Source organism: Electrona antarctica (assembly GCF_951216825.1).
Source record: "Electrona antarctica genome assembly, chromosome: 23".
Taxonomy (NCBI): domain Eukaryota; kingdom Metazoa; phylum Chordata; class Actinopteri; order Myctophiformes; family Myctophidae; genus Electrona; species Electrona antarctica.
The window spans coordinates 28,228,654-28,242,687 of NC_136804.1; the positions used below are offsets into that span (position 1 = coordinate 28,228,654).

Below are 14,034 nucleotides of genomic sequence, written 5' to 3' on the forward strand. Positions count from 1 at the left end.
TAGAGAAGACACTAGAGAGAGGGAAAGAAGAGAAGACACTAGAGTGGAGAAGACACTAGCGAAGACACTAGAGAAGAAAGAAACTAGAGAAGAAAGACACTATTGTCTCATAGAAAGTGAGTTTCATAAGAGTTTCTCTCATAGAAAGTGAGTTTCATAGTAAGGTGTTTCATAGGAAGTTTCTCTCATAGAAAGTGAGTTTCATAGTAAGTTATAAATATGTGTGTTTCATAGGAAGTGAGAAATATGTGTTTCATAGGAAGTTTCTCTCATAGAAAGTGAGTTTCATCGTAAGTTAGAAATATGTGTGTCACAGTCATCAAGTAGACAGGGTTTTTGTATTTTTTATACAGATTTACAGTTAAATAGTACTTAAAGTGTTTACATTTTTGTATGCATAGCTTATCTCAACACATAACTTTTATTCCAGGGATAAGCTAGCATATCACAAGATCTACCATCAGTGTAGTATCCTTCATGATTTTTTAAATCCTTGAATCAAAAATTAACTTTCCCTGCATTCCGTATGACCTATCCGATTAAAACACACCACAGGCAGAATAGTCCGTATATCGTTCAAAGTCCACCCCAAATTTCATTCACATGGTGGTTTAAGAAATTCCATCCGTAGGGGGGCGCCTATTGCAAAAACATGCTTTTTGGTATAAATCCACTATGTTTGCAACAGCGAGACACTGTACATAATTTGGGTAAATAAACATAATTTGGGTAAAGCCCTTCAGGTACTCTTCTCGATCCACTGCTGGTGTAGAGGTGTCCTCATGATGCATCAGGCAACCCAGAAAAAATAGATTTAGTACATAGACATAACAATTAACATCCCTAGCTGGAATACTGTAATAGGCATAATGCAGTTGTGTCTAGGTCTCCCTGTCGACTAATCCAATAGTTATGAAATAATCACTAAGAAAATGAGCTATTGCAGCCATAGTTTGGCTTAATGTTCTCTCCCGTGTCACTGACAGAGTCACTATGTCGTGAAGTCCTTCAGGACCTCCAGAACTTTGAGTAGAACTCAGCTGTATGACACCTTCTTCCAGCTGCCGCCAGCACTATGAGTAGAACTTCCACTGTATGACACGATAAGTCGATGACCGTGGTGCCGCCAGCACTATGAGTAAAACTTCCACTGTATGACAACTTGGTGCGGTACCTTGGTACTACACGGCACAGTGACTCTGTCAGTGACACGGACAGAACATTGGAGCAAAACTAGGTCTGCAATAGCTCATTTTCTTAGTGATTATTCCATAACTATTGGATTAGTAGACAAGGAGTCCTGTGCCCGGCCTCGACACAACTACATTATGCCAGCTGTAGACTCTGTCCACTGCTATGTGGTTCACAACTACATTATGCCAGCTGTAGACTCTGTCCACTGCTATGTGGTTCACAACTACATTATGCCAGCTATAGACTCTGTCCACTGCTATGTGGTTCACAATTACATTATGCCAGCTGTAGACTCTGTCCACTGCTATGTGGTTAGAACTCAGCTGTATGGCACCTTCAGGACTTTAAGAATTTACAGTATATATATATGGTTAAATTATTACCCTCAGGCAGGGTCTGGTGTTTTCCACTGAGGTCAAACACAAAGCGAAGCACACAGTTATATTTATAATCCATTCCTTTCAACAGTAGAATAATGAGCTGTGTGGCTGTGTGGCCCGGTTGAAAAAAATAGTAGTAGTAGTATTGTCTCAGTTAACTAGGATCACAGGTAAACCAATAACAACATCGGCCTAACATTATAATGGTGTGTAAAACAGAAAATTCACCACGGACAAGACCAAGTCTTGCCATGGACACATTTGTCCGTGTACGGACATATTAATGACCTCTTAAACATTTAGAAAATACACATTAAATTAAATCCAACACAACTTTCAAACAAGTCTGTGGAATCTATGAAATCTATGCAGTTTGATCTGCGACACAATTGTATCAGTACATTGAAATGCCAGATAACCAATGAACAATGAATGTTCAAGTAGCAAGATATCTAAATTAGATTTTTAACATAATCCATTCATCATGTCATTCATCCCCAATGCATGTCTTTTGAAGATTAGTCATATCACATGTGGCAGCCAAGTCTATGGACCTTTTAATGTTTGTTTAGAGCACTAATACGTAAATCATTTGCCAGCCAAGTCTATGAACTTTAATGTTTCCAAACGTACAATACATCGTTTGCCAAGAGATCCACGACTTACCAGGAAAGAAGAGAAGCTCAGTCTGGGTATAGCTTGAGGTGGTGAGAAGACAACCTGAGTGGCAGAGTAGTGGAGAGAGAAAAACTGTTGAGTTTTTAAGTGGTGTAACCACTTCCTTAAGTGACTATGATAATGTGTGTGGGTGGCTGGGTGGGTGGCTGGCTGGCTGGGTGGGTGGCTGGGTGCGTCTGAGCACGGAAACAGCATGGTTGTTTTTCACCACCTGTGCGCAACCTAACACACACACAAACACACGCACATATTAACTGTATATATGGTGATTTCGGGTGTGCCAGTACAGTACCGTTTCGGACGCGGGGCGGCAGGTGCGTTCCTGTTGGTCTGGACCCCCCAGAGGTCAACAGGGGGGTCCAGGACCCAAAGTTACTGTGGTATATTGAGCAGTATATTAAACACCACTTAAACTAACAAACCAGAGCAATGGAGGACCACATAGGGACAGTGTAGTGCCTCAGTAAACTATAGGACCATAGAGACAGTAAACTATAGGATCACATAGAGACAGTAAACTATAGGATCACATAGAGACAGTAAACTATAGGACCACATAGAGACAGTAAACTATAGGATCACATAGAGACAGTAAACTATAGGATCACATAGAGACAGTAAACTATAGGACCACATAGACAGTAAACTATAGGATCACATAGAGACAGTAAACTATAGGATCACATAGACAGTAAACTATAGGATCAAAGAGACAGTAAACTATAGGACCACATAGACAGTAAACTATAGGATCACATAGAGACAGTGTAGTGCCTCCAACCCGATCTCACCCAAACACGTTCAAATAACACACACGACTAGTAAACCCCAAAATCCGTACATATTACACTACTACTGTTTTGACCGCGACGGAGGCGTGGCTTTCAACGGCTAGTAGTGTTAGTATATGTACAGAATTGCCAATCTGTGTTATTTCACTGTGTTTGGGTTAGACCCTTTGGGTTACCCTTTGGGTGAGACCGAGTTGAGTGCCTCAGTAAACTAGGATCACATAAAAACAGTGTAGTGTTATATTTAAAAAAATCACACCTGTGTGAACTGAGTGGTGTAAGGTCTTATATAGACTGATCAGCTGTGGTCTGACGTAATGTCTGACGTAATAAAATCACACCTGTGTGAACTGGGTGACCATAGCAACCATGCTCATTTTTTGGTACGAACAGACAGACAGACAGACAAACTAACAAAGCCAGTTGTAGGAGTGGTTTACACCACTCAAAAAGCCAAATTGACTGACTCAATTCATTGATTCATTGATTCATTAGCCCCCCCTCTAAATAGAGTGTCACAGTCCCGCCCCCTACCAGGGCCCAGGAAATGATTCTCTGTTCATTTTCCTCATAGACATTTCAGAAAGTATTTATTTGAAGACGTTTAAGTCGCGGACAAAGCCAACTCTTGTCGTGACAAATCATGACAACAAACACAATTTGGGCCAAACAAAGAATTAGAAAGTAGAAAAAACGGCAGGTTACAACACTTTTTTTGTTGTTTTTCTTCTATGTAATTATTTGTTTGGTCCAAAATATTGTGTATGATTTGGGTTATGATTTGGGTTAGGGTTAGGGTTAGGTCTTTAAATAAATACTTTTTGAAATGTCTATGGGAAAAATGCATTGTGATTCATTTCCTGGGCCTGGCGTCGTCATGAAAGGGGGCGGGACTGCGACACTCTATAGCCAGCTCCTCCATAGCACCCCCAGTCACAATTTAACCCTAACCCTAACCCTTAACCCTAACCCTAGTTCCAAATCATCATTTAGCTGGAACTCCCACAAGTACCCCCTGGGGGTCCCCGGACCCCACTTTGGGAACCACTGCGACAAAGTATAAAATAAGCATCAAAAGATGACATAAAAAAAAGAATATACAAGGTTTCTAACTGACAGTTGTTCCTTTTGTTTACGCATAGTTTCATTATATAGATATTCCACTGTTAGGTTCTTAGCTTACGTATGATTCTTGAAGACTTGATGTATTTATGTATTAGCATGTTTTAGTTTGTACGTAGGGGTGTGTGTGTGTGTGTGTGTGTGTGTGTGTGTGTGTGTGTGTGTGTGTGTGTGTGTGGGGCCTCTTACCGTCTGCGGTTGGGTTTCCCAGGATGGTGGTGACCTCCTTGTTGGTGGGGTTCTGGCCCAGCTGCCCAGAGCACTACAGATATCGGCCACCAGGTTCTCACCAGCTCTGTCAAAGAGACCAAACGCCTCCTTGAAGTCTGGACACAAACAAGACAAGACACACACACACAGACACACACACACACACACACACACACCTTTGAATGCGGCGAAACGGAATTCAACATCGAGAGAGTAAATCTATAACCGCGTACATCTTGTGTCATATATGAAATTATACATGCATTTATTGTACAGTATACATGTACTGTGTACTGTACTATTTATGCCATGAGTCATGACTGTCACTCCATCAACTTTCCCTGACTGAAGTGAGAAACATAATTAAATAAACTAGCGCCACGCCAAAAAAAGAATACAAATACAAACAAAAATGAAAACAATGTTAACCCATTTTGGACTGAGGCCGATTCTAAAAAGCCCTCTAAATCCTGACCTAAGCTTTCTGAAAAACGTATATTTATGTCTTATATTACACTTATTACACTATTACACTATTGCACTTATTACACTATTACACTTATTACACTATTACACTGTTGCACGATTACACTGTTGCACTTATTACACTATTAACCATTTCACCAGAGCCAGTATTGCAGATGTGGTGCTCCCTGCTTTTAAAAGTAAAGTGGGCAAAGGCTCATTCATTTATATAGGAGCCACACAGTGGAACAGCCTGGAAACCAGTGTTAAACTGACCTCCAATTTGAGGACATTTAAACAGAAGATTAAACAATGGCTACTGGAAAAGTTTCCCCTATAAAGGGTCATCTTAGAGGGATGGATAGGGTCGTACTTGTTGTGTTGTGTATGTAATGTATATGTACTGTTATGTATTTGTGATGTATTTTAAAGTATTGTTCCGTTCAGTGTGAGAGGACCTCAGTGGAAATAAGTCTTTGGACTTTTCTGTGTAATCCTTGAATCGCTGATTATAATGTTGTATTATGATTGCTTTTCTAAATAAATCAAATAAAATCAAAAAAATTACACTTATTACACTATTACACTGTTGCACTATTACACTGTTGCACTTATTACACTATTACACTATTGTACTTATTACACTATTAACCTTATTACACTATTACACTGTTGCACTATTACACTGTTGCACGTATTACACTATTGCACTTATTACACTATTACACTTATTACACTATTACACTTATTACACTATTACACTGTTGCACTTATTACACTATTGCACTTATTACACTTATTACACTATTACACAATTAACACTATTACATGTATTGCACTTACACTATTACACCATTACACTATTACACTTAATACACTATTACACTTATTCGTTATTACACTTATTGCACTTGAGGGACTGAGTGAACATAGAGCTTTGGATAACATATATATATGTAGGGAACATTGAGGGAACACAGGGCTGAGGGAACATAGGATAACTTAAATAATATGTCGTAAAATAAATACAACCTTTTTGTATCATTGCTCTCATGGCTTTGTCACTGTTAGAGCTCCAAAAATATTTATAGGTCCTTATTTAGATCAGTTATTATTAAACAATGCCAACCTTTTTTAACAACCAAACTCGTATCTTAGTTAAGATAATTAACTAAATGCTAAAAGAAGTGAGGTAAAGTTAACAGAAGTTTTTAAATAAATGTAGTATAGTAAAAGTACAATATTTGCCTCTTCTAGTGGAGTAAGTATTGGAAATGGGAAATACTCAAGTAAAGTACAAATACCTCAACATTATTGTACTTAAGTAGGCCTACAGTACGTAAATGTACTTAGTTACTTTGCACCAGTGGTTTCAAGGCCCATTATTTATTCTACATTTGAGCCCAAATGGATCTGATGAAATGTAGCCTCTCCCAAAATGTAGAATATTTCTGGTGTCATTGTTGGATAAGATTTTGTCCACAATTCCATGCTGTATTATGTATTAATGTTGGTACCACAGGAGAGATAGAGAGTAAGGCTGTATTATGTATTCATGTTGGTACCACAGGAGAGATACAGAGAGTAAGGCTGTATTATGTATTAATGTTGGTACCACAGGAGAGATACAGAGAGTATTATGTATTAATGTTGGTACCACAGGAGAGATACAGAGAGTATTATGTATTAATGTTGGTACCACAGGAGAGATACAGAGAGTAAGGCAAACGTTGATCAAAATAACAATTCTTCTACATTCTCTAATGTGTAGACTTAGTATAAATTAACTGATGCAGGAGAGGAGAGTGTGCAATGAAACCAAATGGACCCACAAGGGTTCATTTTCTTTAATGTCCATTTGGCGGGGACCACCTGGAACCCCCTGAAGGACCACTGAATAAATACCCCTGCTTTACACCACTGACTACAACACACCATTAGTGTCTTAAAAGGATCCCTGGCTAAAAACAAATATACTTGCCCCTCTACAGTATAACTAAAATTACAAAATAAAAACACTTTCATAAAAAGAAAATGTTTCACTCAATAGGAACTACTCCTGTCGGAAGTTGATGTCATATATAAGATGTATATATATGTATATATGGAATGATGTCATATGCCTATGGAATGTATGGAATGCACATGCTAATAAAAAGTATATAAAATATTGCTTTGCTCATATTAACCTTAGGAAGTATTAAATTGTTTTTATTAGCATATGCATTCCATACATTCCATAGGACTAGCCGCAATTTGCAACTCTAGATTTTTTTACAATGGGATGAATCTAGAGTTGCAATACCCTCCATTGACTCCCCACTCATCATTTTGCGTTTGCGATCTGCTGGTCTTAAACGACGTTAAACTCACCAACATTGCAGCTGTAGTCCAAGCTTGAATTTTGCTCTTTCAATCTGCAAAGCTTGTTTTTCATAAAAATCCCCCGTAGACATGTTATGAGCTACTTTCTGTCCAAAATATTCCACAAGTGATATTCCGATCCGCCATTTTGGAATTCTGCGACGGGCCGTAAAACAAGACGTGAGGGGGAGAGCTTGTTTAATAGAAGGCCGTGCGTGACGGGGCGTCGCGCTGCGTCGGCCTCTTCTTTGGGTGTCTTACCTGTGCAGGTAAGATTCTATTAAACAAGCTCTCCCCCTCACGTCTTGTTTTACGGCCCGTCGCAGAATTCCAAAATGGCGGATCGGAATATCACTTGTGGAATATTTTGGACAGAAAGTAGCTCATAACATGTCTACGGGGGATTTTTATGAAAAACAAGCTTTGCAGATTGAAAGAGCAAAATTCAAGCTTGGACTACAGCTGCAATGTTGGTGAGTTTAACGTCGTTTAAGACCAGCAGATCGCAAACGCAAAATGATAAGTGGGGAGTCAATGGAGGGTATTGCAACTCTAGATTCATCCCATTGTAAAAAAATCTAGAGTTGCAAATTGCGGCTACCATAGGACTAGACCATTATGGACATATGACATCATCAACTTGCGATAGGAGCAGTTCCTATAGAGACACACGGGGACTACAAATTCCACGCCCCCAAATGAGACAGCGTCCCCACTTCTGGTCCGTTTCAACTGTGTACTGCAGCTGCCAATGCAATCCCTATGAGAGGCATCATAAAATACCCTTATTTCACTGGTTCATTACTGAGGCTGTAGCGATTTATTTTGTGTTCGAATAATGTGTCCCATATGTTTTATTTGTCCTTTTTAATGTCATATACCTGCCATCTCAATATACAACCCACAATGTACTATAATATACTCCATAAGATTGTAAAGACTGCTAGCATCGGATATATTGAAGTTTCCCTGACGTATGATTTGTACGTCACGCATTAATCCTTATAAATACCGCTAGATGCGGCATTCCCCAGCGACGGATCGAGCGACCACGACGAGCGTGACAGAGTCCAGCGTTGTAAACGGTTAAACGGCCGGTCTTCATCATGCCTAAAGTGTGCTGCGTTCCTCTTTGTAAAAACAACAAAGAAAAAAACCCAGACTTGATGTTTCATCAACTTCCAGCTGATCATGAAAAGAGACAGAAATGGCTGCACCCATCCACTAGTAAATCCCCGGAGCTACGGATGTTATACATTTGCACGTTTATTAGCACCCGTGTAGTCCTTATATTGTTCAATAAAAAGCATTTTTATCCGACGGCTGGCCAATTTCTAATTTTTTCGCTATAGGCTATGCTTTCAATACGTGCCCTTATCGGCTGGGAGGTGTATTGCACTCATGCATTATTATAACCTTTATAGAAAATGGTCACCGATCGGATTAAAATGCATTTTCTTGAACAATACGGGATGCACGGCTGTTAATAGCCGCCCGTTCAAAATTCTAACATCCGTGTCCCCGGGGGTGAGCACTTTATAGGCTATTTGAAATCTGAACGTTTACAAATGCACATAACTTAGCCAGGCGCTCAAAACAAGGCAAGTCACGCCACGACGCACGTGAAGGACGAGCGTCATGTGAACCATTAATCTTATCCTACTGAATATGATATAGATTGACAATATCAAGAAGTCAGGCAAAATCATCTGATGAGCATATGCTGCTATATAGGATTACACAGACTGAAATTGACTGCCTGAAAAGTAATTTATTATATTATTCTTCATGCATGAAGCTCCCAATTCTCGTGAAATTGCAATATATGGGCTATATAAATAAATACCCCATATATTGTAATATGTATTAAAACTGTAATACATAAGATAGATTCTAATTGATATTTTATTATATCTATAAACCTGGAGAATCCACTAGATAGTTGACAATGGATATGTCACTCCTGGCCATTTAGTTGGGTCATTTTCCCAACTACTTTTAGGCAAATCATATGGACAAATTGATAATCCAACAAGTTTTATCTTTTCTTTGTATAAAGAATTCATATACGCCTGCATGTTCACACCATGCACCACAAATACGGATAATGTATCTTCAAACTCGGCGGCGCTTGGAACGTCACTTATAAGCGACAGGTAATCAGTCTGTCAACTCAGCTCTGCTCCGTTAACATTATGGGTAACTCATTCAAGTGGTAAATTAAATGTGAAACAAGTCATCTATTGAGAAAACAAAAAAATATGTTGACAAAGACACTTCATACATTTGGAAACATATTTTTATTCAAATCAATATAGTCTTCAGTTCATGTTGTATTATTTTAAAAGTAGGCTAACTACAGTGGAATTTCAATTGACTTCTATGGGCTGGCATGCAGTACACTGGTCTAACGGACCAGAAGTGGGGACGCTGTCTCATTTGGGGGCGTGGAATTTGTAGTCCCCGTGTGTCTCTATTGAGTGAAAGATTCTCTATTTAAGAAAGTGTTTTTATTTTAGTTGTAGAGCAGGGCAAGAATAATGTTTTAAGGCATATTTGTCTTATTAGCCAGGGATCCTTTTAAGACACTCAAACAAGTGTTGTTCATGTCAACAAAATAAGCAGAATGACCCTTTAATGTTTTGCCATGCTGTTGCCTCAGTAACCAAGGCTAGCTAGCTTAAGTAAGTAAGTAAGTAAGTAAGTACATTTTATTTGTAAAGCAAAGTCACAAGGTGCTGAACAGAACACAGAACAAGCAATCAACAATAAAGCAATAAACAAGGCAAAATCTCAAAACATAGGCATGTAAGATAGTAAAATAGAGGCAGAATCACAAAAACAAAGTATGTAAATGCTTAAGTAGTTAGCATCTTGGTTAGCATCAAACTTCTTCATAAACATCACTACAATGTTACAGTGTTGCACGAACGTATGATTAAAACACCAAGACAATATTCTCTGGCGTGGTTTTTGTATCTGGACTCAAACAAGCAAATGAAGTATGTTATGACATGGTTAGCATTAGCTACAGGCTTTGGGCCTAGTGTGGATTCACAACATTAAACTTGACTGAATTATCTTTGCTTCAGGATCACAGTCTGGACTCCAATAAGAGATCATCAGCTCTTGTGTATTATGGAAATAATCAACAATAAATGACAAGTCTGTGCCTTTTTTTCATACCACTTAGTTGTTCACAGCTTGTTCTGACAGCCACCAGGCATCAAATCACCTGGAAGGAAGTGCAGTTTACAGAACAGGAAGCAGTTTCCGATTATATCCACCTTTTTTCCGAGGATGGTGCACGGAGGTGCGGCCCACTCTCCTGCGGGAGGTTTGCACATGCTCAGTGTAAACAGGAACTGCGATGATGGAGTGTTCCAGTAGAGGTGCTAGATAGAAAGCTCATAACTTTCATGTAAATAATGAGATCCAGAACAGTTGAGAATTAAACAGCAGTCACCCTTCCCTTTTCAAATGTTTTATATCATCCACAGCACTTGAATGAACAGTATCCATGTGTCTTTGTCATTTCACAAAAATAAAAGTTTGACACATGTACTAATTAAAGAACATGGAAAATCCACAAAAGAAAATATACAAAAACATGAACATTTAGTAAATGTACTTGTCCTTTATCTTTCAGTCTGTTATACACAACATTTTTTCCACAGTTATGAAATTGATATACTTTTTAAAATAAAAACAAAATCTACTTTGTACTATTCTCTTTTTGTGATATCCTTTTTATTATTTCAGTTCAGGGTCAGCAACTCTCATGCACCTCTAGCATGAGAGGTGTTGGCTGTTTGACACGTAGGCCTAGTGTTCTCAATCTTGATTAAAATGATATATAAGCCGTGTCCATTTTGTGGCACGGAGAAACACATTTTGTAATTGGCTGTATGTGGACTCATTCTTTGTGCTCTCCGAACTAAAATGAATTGGCTAAATCATAGAAGCTGGACATTCCCTTCTTTCTTGTGGATTCAATTAATCATCTTTTGGGTATTTTAAGGTATTTCTCTAACAGTATTTCCTACTTAAGGTATTATATGGATATTGATTATTCTCCTAAAAAGTATTCTTGTTAAAACTAATTCTTAACTTTATAAAAGGTTTATAACCATTTTTGGTACTGAGTATTTATTTGTACTCTTACTTTGTAGGAGAACACTATCGCACACCTAGCAATCAGGCGTATGCACAGGTGCGTAGGCCAGTGGACATCAAAGAAAGCAATAAGGTACACCCGCACACTGTGTATCTGCTCGGCACAAGAGTATTGTCTTATTTAATGAAGCAACGTTTCGGTCACTAGGGACCTTCCTCAGGCATAACACATCATTTTGACAGATATACATACACATTACACAAACCAAATTCACTCAACGAGGCAAGAAGTGAATTTGGTTTGTGTATGTATATATATATATATTCTATGTATTTTTCCACTCTCATTGTCTGTATGTCATGAGAGCAGGACCTAGTGACTTTTTGTCTCTTATTGTTGACTATGTTGATTTCCTAATGTATTTGTACAACCATTAGTCTTTACATCTTTTCTCGTATAATGATTTTTAGAATGTAACTGAAATGATGTAAAGGTTATTTGGGGTCCTTGTGCCTTTAAATGATGTCAGCAAATTGAGGATCATCACAAGCTGTACCTCTTCCTCTAATTAGACTCTGTCTATTGTGATTGGTTGATTCTTTTTCAAATGTTTGTATAAGTAACTCTGTCAAAATGATGTGTTATGCCTGAGGAAGGTCCCTAGTGACCGAAACGTTGCTTCATTAAATAAGACAATACTCTTGTGCCGAGCAGATACACAGTGTGCGGTTGTACCTTATTACTTTCTATTCTGATTGCTTTCAAAAGTATTTTTACATTTCCGGAGTTTCTTGCTCTGCTATCGAAGTAGTTCAATTTACAGTCCTTTCTTATTAGCATTATTAATTAGGCTAATTATAATTTATTTAACAATTTGGTATCTTCTCACCTATTCCAACAATGTCTATATACAAATGTGTACATACCATGTGAACATGCTCTATACTGTCTAATGTCTACATAAAAGTCTGAGCTCCATACCACATGAACATGGTTGGATGGAAAATCTATACGTACCTTTAATTTCTTTATATGCCTGTAAAATAGATAATAGGTATAATAGGTGTGGTGGATACAGTGTCTTCATGTGCCTGTATGTAGCCCCTTTTACCCCTTATGAATTACGGGCAGGGCCCCTAAGTTCTTTTAACTTAAAAGTACCTAGCTTTTTAAAACTTAATATAAACTTGAGTTCCCTTAACTAATTACCATGAAATCACTTGTTTTTAACCTTTTAAGCTTAAACCATTTTAAACCTTTTTTTATGATGAAATCCTTATCTAAGCAAATAGAAGAAACAACCCACACAAGTCTTTTATAATTTTACTTAGACATATTAGATAAAATGAAATAAGAGTTATCAAAAGTTGTCAATTGTGTCTTGTAACTCAATACAGTTCAGTTTAACAGGTAAATGCACTATGTTCACTTTTACACTTCCCCAATGCAATGTAAATACAAAATGATTGACACTTTGAACCTTAGAATCCTATCTAAGTCGGCATATCAAAATAAAACAAAAATAAAATGGGTACTCAAACCCCCCCGTTGCAGGCCTGATACCATATTGTCCAAAAAATGTCTTCTATTGTGAGTCAAAGGGCAAACTTACAGTTCAGCCAGGAGAATGGTGGTGGTGTTGTGAGAGCATTGTGTGAGTGCCTTATGCCTTTGATGAATGTGTGGCCTACACATGCAGGTGGACGGTGAACAATATTGACTTTCAGTCCACGGCCATCTTGCCAGCAAGCAAGGTGCTACCTGCAACTTCCCATTGACAGCCCATTCATCCAAACAGAAAAATCTGATTGTATTAACCAACGTCAAACATTGCAGCTGTAGGGCCTACGAAAAGCTTGAATTATCCTCTATATGCAAAGTGTTTGTTTCATAAAAGTCCACTGTAGAGTTGTTATAAGCAAGTCAAGACATTCATTGCAGGTGATTTTTTCCCTAAGTATTGGAGTTTGGAAGCACTCATTTTTAGTAATGAAACCTCCTGCTGCCTCCTGCATTATGTTGTCATAACCCGGCCCGTTGGGCCATGACAAATGGAGGACGCAGTAACAGTGTTCAAATAACAATAATTTATTCACAAAAGGGTAACTAATAATATAAAGATCAAAGAATGCTTACAGAATGTATGAGATGTGGAAGTCAGTGAGATCAGTGGTGTCAGTGTGGATAGTATGGTGAATGGGTGTTGTGGTGTGCAAATCAAACAGGTAAGGGAAAGAAACAGAAGGGTGCTGTCATCTGGAGAGGGAACCGATAATGGCTGGCAAGCCCTCTTTTATAGAGGTTCCAGGAGCACTGGCCAGGTGCTCCTAATGCACCTAATGAGGAGTCTGCAAGTGGGCCGACACCCACATGATCTGTGGGAGAAACACACACAGGGCAGTACCATATACACAGCATAGGCCCTGTAGGCCAGGCCAAGGGGCCGTGACACCCTCCCCCTTCAAAATGAGGGACCATAAGGGACCGAGTTGGTCTAAACCTTAACTTAACAACAAATTGAATCAAATCAATCAAGAAAAACATATAATGAAAATTTGAAAGTGAATTTAAATCCAACTTGCCTCCAAACTACTTTCGTTCCAACCAATCCTGTCCACAACCAGCACAACCGCTTCCCCCCTCAGCAACCAAGATTAACCATGGATTCCTGGAGCATCTAAGAGGAGAGGAGCAGGAGGCAGGAGCAGACAGA

The 14,034-nt window shown here is 38.6% G+C and overlaps 1 long non-coding RNA gene across 1 annotated transcript; it reads right to left on the reverse strand.

Moving 5' to 3' along the window:
- Nucleotides 1-324: 324 nt before the first annotated feature.
- Nucleotides 325-10,528, reverse strand: LOC306916185. Its single transcript, XR_013788955.1, has 4 exons — nt 10,391-10,528; nt 4,355-4,491; nt 2,241-2,294; nt 325-779 (listed from the first exon to the last, which is right to left on the reverse strand). It is a non-coding gene; the product is annotated as an uncharacterized lncRNA (long non-coding RNA).
- Between the last annotated feature and the right edge of the window lie 3,506 nt (nt 10,529-14,034).